The following is a 9911-nucleotide window of genomic DNA, read 5'->3' on the forward strand; positions in this document are numbered from 1 at the left end:
AATAGGATGCTTCTAATGCTTCTTTTTCAGTGAATGCCTTATCTTTTTTTTTTTCCATTGATGATTAGGCTCAGGTTTGTAGGATATGTCATTTTTGGGTTGCATGTTGAGCTCTTTTTCTTTTTGGAATATATTATTCCATTCTCTGTTTTCTGATGAATGTAGAATAGTTTAGTGTTATTCAAATTTTCTTTCCTTTATATTTGAAGGTCTTTCTTTGGATCGCCTGCAGAATTTGTTGTTGTTGGTATTATTGAATTTAACCATTATTTGTTCTGGTGTTTGAAGCATAGGGTTTTTTTCCCTTCCCTGGGGGCTATGTGCGGATTATTTCAATCTATGCCTTGTCTTCCATATTCAGAAGTCCTAGGCAATTTTCTTATGTTTATTTCTTGCATTATGGCGTTCAGATTTTATGGCTTATCATGTGCTTCTGGGAGGCCTACAATCCTCAAGTTGTTTCTATGCAGCCTGTCTCCGAGATCAATTTGCTTTTCTTGAATATTGTGTGTGGGTTTTTTATGTTGTTGCTTTTTTGTTCCTCTTCTTCCATATTTTCCTTCACTTCAAATATACATTTATGTTCTCAATCTATTGTTTGTTATTTTGCTTCTTTGGAGAGACTCACCACCTTGAATTCAAGTTTTTCTTTCTGATAATTATTTCTTCTGTGCAGGCCATAAATTATACCATTTTATTCCCTTTCAACTCTGATGATGCTGATCTCTGTCTCTCCTGACATTTATATGTGTGTGTGTATATATATATATATATATATATATATATATATATATCTTTTTTTATTAAAAAAACAAACAAACAAACACAAAGGGGATAGGTGAGGAGTGGTAAAACTAAACAGGCCAATTTCTCAGAAAGGGCCTTTTCTCACATGACTAGAGTTCATTGAAATTGACTTTCACCTGTGTAGATAAGGTCTTCTCAAGTTTTAGCTCACCTGAGTACATCATGGCTTTGACTTATATTAAACCTTTGGCCCTAATATCTTGGCAGAAGGGCTAGATGTTAGCAGTCGAGTAAGGAACACATTTTTGGATGGACCCATTGCTTCATATAGTCCCAGACATACTTTCAGCCATCTTGAGTTTGTTTTCTTCACTGAAGAAGTAGCAGTTCTGGATGCCTAGCCTCTTGCCCATGGCTTCCAGTGAGCTTATTCCATGGTATTTCTTTAAACTGGATTCCACAGAAAAAGAATACTTGCCTGAAGCTTTAGCAATATGGCCCTCATTCTGGATGTCACCATCAACAATGACTGGGAGATGAAATAGACTTGGGTATTCTGAGACCTCAAATACAATTATTACCTGGGGCCACTCATGTACCAACATGAACTTTCTGGATGACATACATAGAGCCAATGCCCATGCCAACCCACCAGGGTATCTACTCCAGAATAAATCATTTTTTATTTTGCTTGTGTAACTGTTAATACACTGCCATTGATAACCTGGAGGTTATGGTATTTTCTCTTTGATGTACTTAGTTAAGTTCATTTTAAATTAAGTTTTTTTTAAAAATATATGCCCTTTTTTCTGCCTACCCCTTTTACCCCAGAGGGGGAAAAAAACCCAAAAGTCCTGCTACAAATGCACATATTCAAGCAAGAGTCCCCAAAAGTGTATCTCACTCTGCATATCTAGTCTATTACTTCTGTCAGGAGGTGGGCAGTATTCTAAAACCATCAGGCCTCTGGAATCATGGGTGATCATTCATTGATTAGGGTTCTTAAGTCTTTCAAAACTTTTTAAAAACAATATTATTGTTATAGTACAAATTTTCTCCTGGTTCTGTTCACTGCATTCTTCATTAGTTCAAGGCAAGATTCAAAAATGCCTGCTTCCCCAAGCTTTCAGCATTTGTATAGACTTCTACCTTTGCCTCCTGAATATTTGAGATAACAAGTCTACCCCCCTTTTCTTCCTAAGGATATCCTTTCCCCCCTCCTCCCTTTCCTTTCTCCTTTTAAAATAGTCACAACATACCAAAAATCCCTCCCAGGTCCTTATTTCACTCCCTTTTTGATCCCTGCTGACATCATAATTCTTGGGGGATGCCAATATCACCCCCCTTCCTCATTAGAATAATAATAATAATGATAAGAGCTAACATTTATATAGCACCTACTATGTGCCAGGTGCCATGCTAAGTGTTTTACGGTTATTATCGCATTTGAGCCTCACAACAACTCAGGGAGGTAGGTGCTATTATCCCCATTTTGAGGAAACTGAGTTGAGGAAACTGAGGCAGATAAAAACTGAATGACTTGCCTAGGATAATGCTGCTAGTGAGTGTCTAAGGTTGGATTTGATCTCAGGTCTTTGTGATTATAGGCTCAGGATTCTATCCACTTTTTTTTTTTTGGAGGCAATTGGGGTTAAGTGACTTGCCCAGGGTCATACAGCTAGTAGTCTGAAGTCGAATTTGAACTCAGGTCCTCCTGACTCCAGGGCCAGTGCTCTATCCACTGCAGCACCACCTAGCTGTCCAAATCATCTTTATAAAGTCTTTCTGATTGCTTGATTGTATTTACCTCTCTATGTTTTTCTTTATTCCTGTGTTTGTATTTTAAAGTTTCTACTAAGCTCTGGTCTTTTCATAGTAAATGCTTGGATGAACTCATTTTCATTAAAGGTCCATTGTTCTCCCTGTAGAATTATACTGCTCTTTTGGATTATTCTTGGTTGGAGGCCTATATCTTTTGCCTTTTTGAATATCAGATCTTATGTTCTCCACTCCTTCGTAATAGTAGCTATAATCCTGACCATGGTTCCTCAGTACTTAACCTTTTTTTTCCTGGCAGCTTAAAGTTATTTTTTCCTTTCACCTATAAACTCTAGATTTTGGCTATGTTTGTAAGAACTTTCATTTTGGTGTTTCTTTCAGGAAGTTACCAGCGGATTAATTTATTTTCACTTTGTCTTTTGGTTCTAAGAAATCTGGGTAGTTTTCTTTTATGATAACTTGAAATATTATATGCAGGCTCTTTTATTTGTCATGGTTTTTAGAGAGCATAATTCTTTTTTTTTTTTTTTTGGCAATTGGGGTTAAGTGACTTGTCCAGGGTCACACAACTAGTAAGTGTCAAGTGTTTGATCTGAGGTTGGATTTGAACTCAGGTCCTCCTGACTTCAGGGCTGGTGCTCTATCCACTGTGCCACCTAGCTGCCCCTAGGGAGTGTAATTCTTAAATTATCTGTCCTTGATCTACTTTCCTGATCAGTCATTTGTGCTTTGAGAATTCTTAACTTTTCTTCTATTTTTGAATCTTTTATTTTATTTTGATATTTCTTCTTGTCTCATAAAGTCATTAACTTCTGTTTGGTCCATTCTAATTTTTAAGAGCCTCTTATTTGGGTAGGTTTGTGTACCTATTATTCCAAGCTATTAATTCTCTTTCCAAGTCTCTCCTATAACTCTCATTTCTTTTTCCAATTCTTTCCTGTACTGTTCTTATTTAATCTATTATACCATTTTAACTCATTTCTTCTGGTAATTTTAATTGATAGGGGCAAGCTGTGTTTTTCTTTGAGGCTTTACTTGTACATGTTTTGGGGTTGTTTTCTTCTTTTGTATTTGTGTCTTAAGTGTGCCTGGCCTCAAAATAGCTTTTTATTATCATTATTTTTGTGTTTAGTTATTTTCCCAGAGATCTTGCTCTAAGCAGCCTGTTATTGCTGGCTTAGCTGGGAGCTTTTCAGGGTGATCTTGGCTCCTCTGTGAGACTCCCTTCTGTGCCACTTTCCTTGATGGAGGACTGATGCAACAGTCTACTCTGGGTGCTAAGTCCACATTGAGTTTATGCTCCCAGGACCTGAGCTGCTGTCCTGGGCTAGGGCTGAGTCAATCGTCAGCTCTGATCACCCTTGTGTTACAAAACTAGCTTAGAGCTCTGGGTGCTGAATCGGGGTTCCTGGCCCTACTTGGAGACACTTTATCGTTGGCTTGGACCTGGGGCTGAGTGATTAGCTCTGGGCATTCCTATACGGCTAGCTTGAAGCTCTGGGCCCTGAGTCAGAGCCCTCAGCCTTGGGCTGTTGGCCAGCGAGGAGAGCTGAGTCTGCAGTCAGCTTTGAGCATCCCTGTGCTACCAATCTAGCCTGGAGCTCTGGGCTAGCTATTAGTTAGCTTGGAGTCCATATCCTGGCTCATTCTCTGGTCCCTTGACTGTAGTTGAATTTATGATCTTGGACTGGAAAGATGACACACCATAGTTTCTCCTTAGATTCCTCATTCACTACTCAGTCCAGCATTCTTATTATTGGAATAGTTGTGAGTAGAGCTAGGCTGTACTGCTTCTTCCTATTTTTCTGTCTTGTCTGAGTCTCAATCATGTTAATTTGGAAGATGGCATTTCCTTTGGACAAATCCTATACAACCACATTGGCACTAGCTTGAGCCAGAAGGTCAAGCCAGTACTTACCATCCTCAGGGGTGTCAACATATGCTCCATATAGCAGCTACTTCTTTGTGTCCTTGCATGCCAATGGGCAATCCTAGTTCTTCATCAGGGCCATGTGGACAATGATGGCCACTAACTGATCATCCTCATTCACAATGGCCGTCTTTTCATTCTTGCTCTGCTGTAAGATTTTTTAAAAATAGCATTTTATTTTTTTCCAATTACATGTAAAGACAATTTTTAACATACATTTTTTAAATAAAATTTTGAGTTCCAAATTTTCTCCCTCCCTCTCTTATCTCCCCCCTCCCTAAGATGGTAAGCAGTTTGATATAGGTTATATATGTGTAATAATGTAAAAAAATATTTCCATATTAGTCATGTTGTGAAAGAAGAAATAATTTGTAAAAACAAAATTTACAGTTTGCAAAAGGAAAAAAAACATGAAAAAACAAAATGAAAATAGTATGCTTCGATCTGCATTCAGACTCCATCAATTCTTTGTCTGATGTGGATAGCATTTTCCATCATGAGTCTTTTGGAATTGTCTTAGATCATTGTATTTCCCAGAAGAACTAAGTCAGTCATAGTTGATCATTGTACAATATGGCTGTTACTGTGTACAACGTTCTCCTGGTTCTGCTCACTTCACTTAGCATCAGTCCATACAAGTCTTTCCAGGTTTTTCTGAAGTCTACCTGCTCATCATTTCTTATAGCACGATAGTATTCCATTACATTCATAGACCACAACTTGTTTGCCATTCCCCATTTGATGGACATCCCTTCAATTTTCAATTCTTGGCCACTATAAAAAGAGCTGCCATAAACAGTTTTGTACATGGAGGTCCTTTTCCCTTTTTATGATCCCTTTGGGATATAGACCTAGAAGTGGTATTGCTGGGTCAAAGGGTATGCACAGTTTGATTGTCCTTTGGGCATAGTTCCAAATTGCTCTTCAGAATGGTTGGATCAGTTCACAACTCCACCAACAGTATCTGCTGTAGGATTTTAATCAATTCCTTTAGTGATCCCAATAGGAGCCACCACCAGAGCTTCCCAATTTGTTATGATATTGCCCAGAAAGTGGTCATACTCCTGCTCCTTGAGGAAGTTTCTATCTTGAAAGGAGATGATGCCCACTAGACACCTGCCCATCTTGCCATTGTCTGTGAAAGGAATCTCACAGATGCCATGCTTTGGTTTTGCTTCAAGCATGTCCCTGGCTCCTTTAGAGCTCAGGACCACAGGGTCAGTAATGAATCTCTGCTCATATTTCTTCACTTTGCTCACTTATTTAGCCTAGAATTCTGTGCTGCAATTGTGATGAATAAAGCCAGTGTCTCCTGTGGATGCCATGGCAATGTCTATTCCAGTCTCAGTAACTGCATCCACTGGAGATGAATTGAGTGCAGTCTTTAAGGTTATCTTCATGGTTGGTACTGAGGTCAGGTCCTCAAGTTCTCCCTCTATGGTATTTCACTTGGCCATCTCATCAGCTCCCATGGATTCAATTATCTTCCCATATCCCTTATCGATTATCATGATGATTTCCAGATCAACTTATCCAACCCTAACCTCTCTGCCCACCTCCAGTCTTGCTTCTCCAACTGCCTTTTGGACATCTCTAACAAGATGTCCCCAAGACATCTTAAGCTCAACATGTCCAAAAGTGAACTTACTATCCTCCCCTTCAAACTCTCCCTTCTTCCTAATATCCTTATTAATGTTGAGAGTACCACTATCTTCATAATCACCCAGTATTGCAACCTAGGTGTCATCCTCTACTCTTCCCTTTTTTTCTGTCATCCCTCATATCCAATATGTTGTTAAGACCTAGTCAGTTTTACCTTGGCAACATCTCTAGCATACATCTTCTTCTTTCCTCTGATACTGCCACCACCTTGGTACAGGTCCTTAGCACCTCATATCTGGACTACTCTAACAGCTTGCCGGTTGGCCTCCCTGCCATAAGTCTTTCCCCACTCCAGTCCATCCTCTGCTTAGCTGTCAAATGGATTTTCCTCAAGTATGGGTCCTATGTCTCCTTATTCAATCAACTTTAGTGGCTTCTTCTCATCTCCAGGATCAAATAGAAACTCTTCTGTTTGACCTTCAAAGCCCTTCATAACCTGATTCTTAGATGCAGAGACACTGGCCTTTTTGCTGTTCCTTGAACGAGACACTCCATCTCCTGACTCTGCATTTTCGTTGGCTGTCCCCCATGCCTGGAATACTTTCTCTCCTTGTCTCTACCTCCTGGCTTCTCTGGGTCCTTTCAAATCTCAGCTCAAATCCTACCTTCTATAGGAAGACTTTCCAGATCCACCTTAATTCTAGTGGCTTTCCCGTTAATGATCTCCGGTTTATCCTGTATATATCTTGCTTGTACATAGTTGTCTGAATGTTGTCTTTCCCATTAGACTGTAAGCTCCTAGTGGAATTCTTTTGCCTTTTTTTTTGTATCCCCAGAGCCTAGCATAAGACTTGGAAAATAGTGTTGTCGTTCAGTTGTTATTCAGTCATATCTGATTCTTGGCGACCCCATTTGGGGTTTTCTTGGCAAGGATACTGGAGTGGTTTGTCATTTCCTTCTCCAGATTGTCTTACAGATGAAGAAACTGAGGCCAACAGGGTTATGTGACTTGCCCAGGGTCACACAGCCAGACTTGTACTCAGAAAGATGAAGTCTTCCTGACTCCAGGCCCAGAACTCTAGCCACTGCAGCTACACCTAGCTACTCCTCAAAAATAATACGTGCTTGATAAATGCTCATTGACAGACTGGTTAACTATCACCTGAGATGAGGAAATCATTCTAAGTGAGCCCATCCCTTGTGAACCCATTGTCCTAGATTTAAGTATAGCAGCTGATCAAAGTCTGCTTTGATTGGGTCAAGGGAAGATGACATGAGTAAGTGGGGCAGGAAGAAAGGAGATGGGGTCCACGCCACTGATTCTTCTCCTACAGAAGCTGGTTTTTCCCTTGAAATATTTTGGAACATCCTGCTATGGTTCCATGCCCTCTTGGGAATCCACAGTGTTCTGTGTTTCTTCAGGTGTTACCTCAATTTCCTTTGTTTCACAATATTTATTTAGAGAGGTTTGCAATCTCTTGGTAGTCATCTTCCCTTCCAATTTTAGTATCTTCTCTGTTGATTTATCTGCTCGTGCTCTAGGTTTTTAACTGAATTTTCTTCCACTTGAGATTTGTGTTGATTTTAGCCTTTCCAACCTTATATTCTTTTGCTCAGTTTCTGACTTCTCTCCCTTTGATGGTAGATTTACCCCAAGGACTAGATGTCAAAGCTTTATTAGCTTCCTCACACATTGGGGAATTGACTTTGCACCAGCCTTGGTCCCTGCCCCAAGTAGTTTCTGGGGGGTAAAGGATTGACTCGAGCTCAATTCTAGATTCGAATCCACCTTCCTTTAGTCTTAGCGCAGGCTCACTTGCCCTCCCCCTGCTCCAGTTCCCTCCAATCTCTCATTCCCTTGCTGCCTGGAGTTAGAGTCTGCTACTTTTTGGTGGACTGGGGAATGTTTCCAGCAGAGCCTCTGCAGCCTTGGGGCCCCCTAACCAGGCAGAAGCCCCACCTGTAATTCCCTTGAGGTCCACCATTTTTTGCAGTAGGATGCTGAGGGAAGGGCAGGGGTAGAATGTGCCTGCAGAGACTGCAGCAGGAAGGAAATTCCTGAGAGTGTCCCAAAGCACCAGCCCATGGAATGGTTTGTACACCCTTCCAGAGCATGGATGTTGATGGGGAAGGAGTGCTGTTATTCCACTAATTATCTTGGTTCACTTCTTACTTTCCTGTCCTGGGGAAACTGCCGTAACTTTGATACCTCTGCCACATAATTCCTTTTTTGAGGTAGTTGGTGGTTTTTTTTGAGAGTTACTAGGAATGGGAAAAAATGTTCTAGTTGTCAATTTTGTTGGGCATGTGACCCATGAGTATACAAAGAGAAAAAGTAAATAGTCCTTACCCTCAAGGAGCTTATAGTCTTAGGTAGGGGAGACATGTACATATATATATGAGAATATACAAGATATAAATAAAACACACACATACACATATACGTATATAAACACAGGAGTATATACAAGATATAAACAAATTAAATTCAAACCGATTTGAGATGGAGCTAGGGCACTAGCAGCTGGGGGGAATGAGGCAAGGATTCATGTAAAAAGGGATGCTTGAGCTGAGCTTTTGTCAAATTGCCTCACATTCTGTTCCTTATCATTCCTCTCCCCATCTCTGCCTCCAAGTCTTTTCTTCCCCCAGTTAAATATTTCCAGTTCCTTCAAACAATCCTTGTGAGCTGATTGTAAGGCTTTTCAACATCCTGGTCACCCATCATCCTGAAAGGGTACTGGCTTTGGAATCAGAGAGACTAGGTTCAAATCCTGGTTCTGCTCCTTACTATTTGTATGACCTTGTTTTGGGCCTCAGTTTCCTCAATTGTAAAATGAGCTCTAAATCTATGAGCCTATGGTTTTTGGAGAGAAGAAATACAGTCCATCACCAGGTCTATACCCTGACTATGATCAAACAGGGACCCTAGCCCTGGTTTCTCTGGAAGGGGATCTTACAGACTCTGCAGGGGTAACCTGATCTAGCACTAGGACCAGAATGGGAGTTTTTTGGAATACAAAGGCAGCAGCCGCTTCAGACATTAACCAGTGTAGCAGGAATGTTTGGGGAACACCTGAACTGCTGGACTGGAGCGCCTCCCATGGGGCTGGATATGTGCCTCTTGCTATGGCCTCTATATAGAAACTCAAGAATTCTCCTGATTCGTTGTTGTTCAGTTGTTTTCAGTCTTGTTTGACTCTTTGTGACCCCATTTGAGATTTTTCTGGCAAAGATTCTAGAGTGGTTTGCCAGTTCCTTCTTCAGCTCATTTGACAGATGAGAAACTGAGGGAAACAAGATTAAATGACTTGCCCAGGGTCACACAACTAGTAAGTGTCTGAGGCTGGATTTGAACTCAGGAAGATGAGTCTTCCTGACTCCAAGCCCAGTGCTCTATCTGCTGCAGATTTCTTCTGATTACCCTCTTTTCGAGAAGCCAGTCAAAGTGCTGAACCTCTGTTTGGCTTCCATGTCTGTACCTCACCAAGTGAAGATTGAGAATGGAAACAATGTGAAACTATAGAGATAGGGATGTAAGAAGTGGGAGCTGTAGAATGGATGGAAATTCTGCAGAATTTTAAGCTTAAAGAGTTTCTCCAACTAAAATTCAGCAAAATAATTTCATGGTACTCTTTATTTTGATCTATAATCAGCTGAGGGTTTTTTTTTTTCCTGAGGGAAGCTAAGGAAGGTTAGCACATTTAATTTTGTGTTTCATTTAAAATTTGGTATATATTCACGATAGATTTCCGGTGTAATCTGTAAGGGATGACAAAGCTTTTCCATTTTAATAAAACGGCTGCCCTTCCTTTTGATCTGTTACTTCACAAAGCCTTTTGTGAAAATGTAC

At 40.4% G+C, this 9911-nt stretch overlaps 1 pseudogene; it reads right to left on the bottom strand.

Annotated features, from left to right (window-relative positions):
• Positions 1-896: 896 nt before the first annotated feature.
• LOC110196559 (inosine-5'-monophosphate dehydrogenase 2-like) lies at positions 897-8043 on the bottom strand (annotated as a pseudogene).
• Between the last annotated feature and the right edge of the window lie 1868 nt (positions 8044-9911).

Source organism: Phascolarctos cinereus, unplaced genomic scaffold (genome assembly GCF_003287225.1).
Source record: "Phascolarctos cinereus isolate Bilbo 61053 unplaced genomic scaffold, phaCin_HiC Scaffold_8;HRSCAF=390, whole genome shotgun sequence".
NCBI classification, from domain to species: domain Eukaryota; kingdom Metazoa; phylum Chordata; class Mammalia; order Diprotodontia; family Phascolarctidae; genus Phascolarctos; species Phascolarctos cinereus.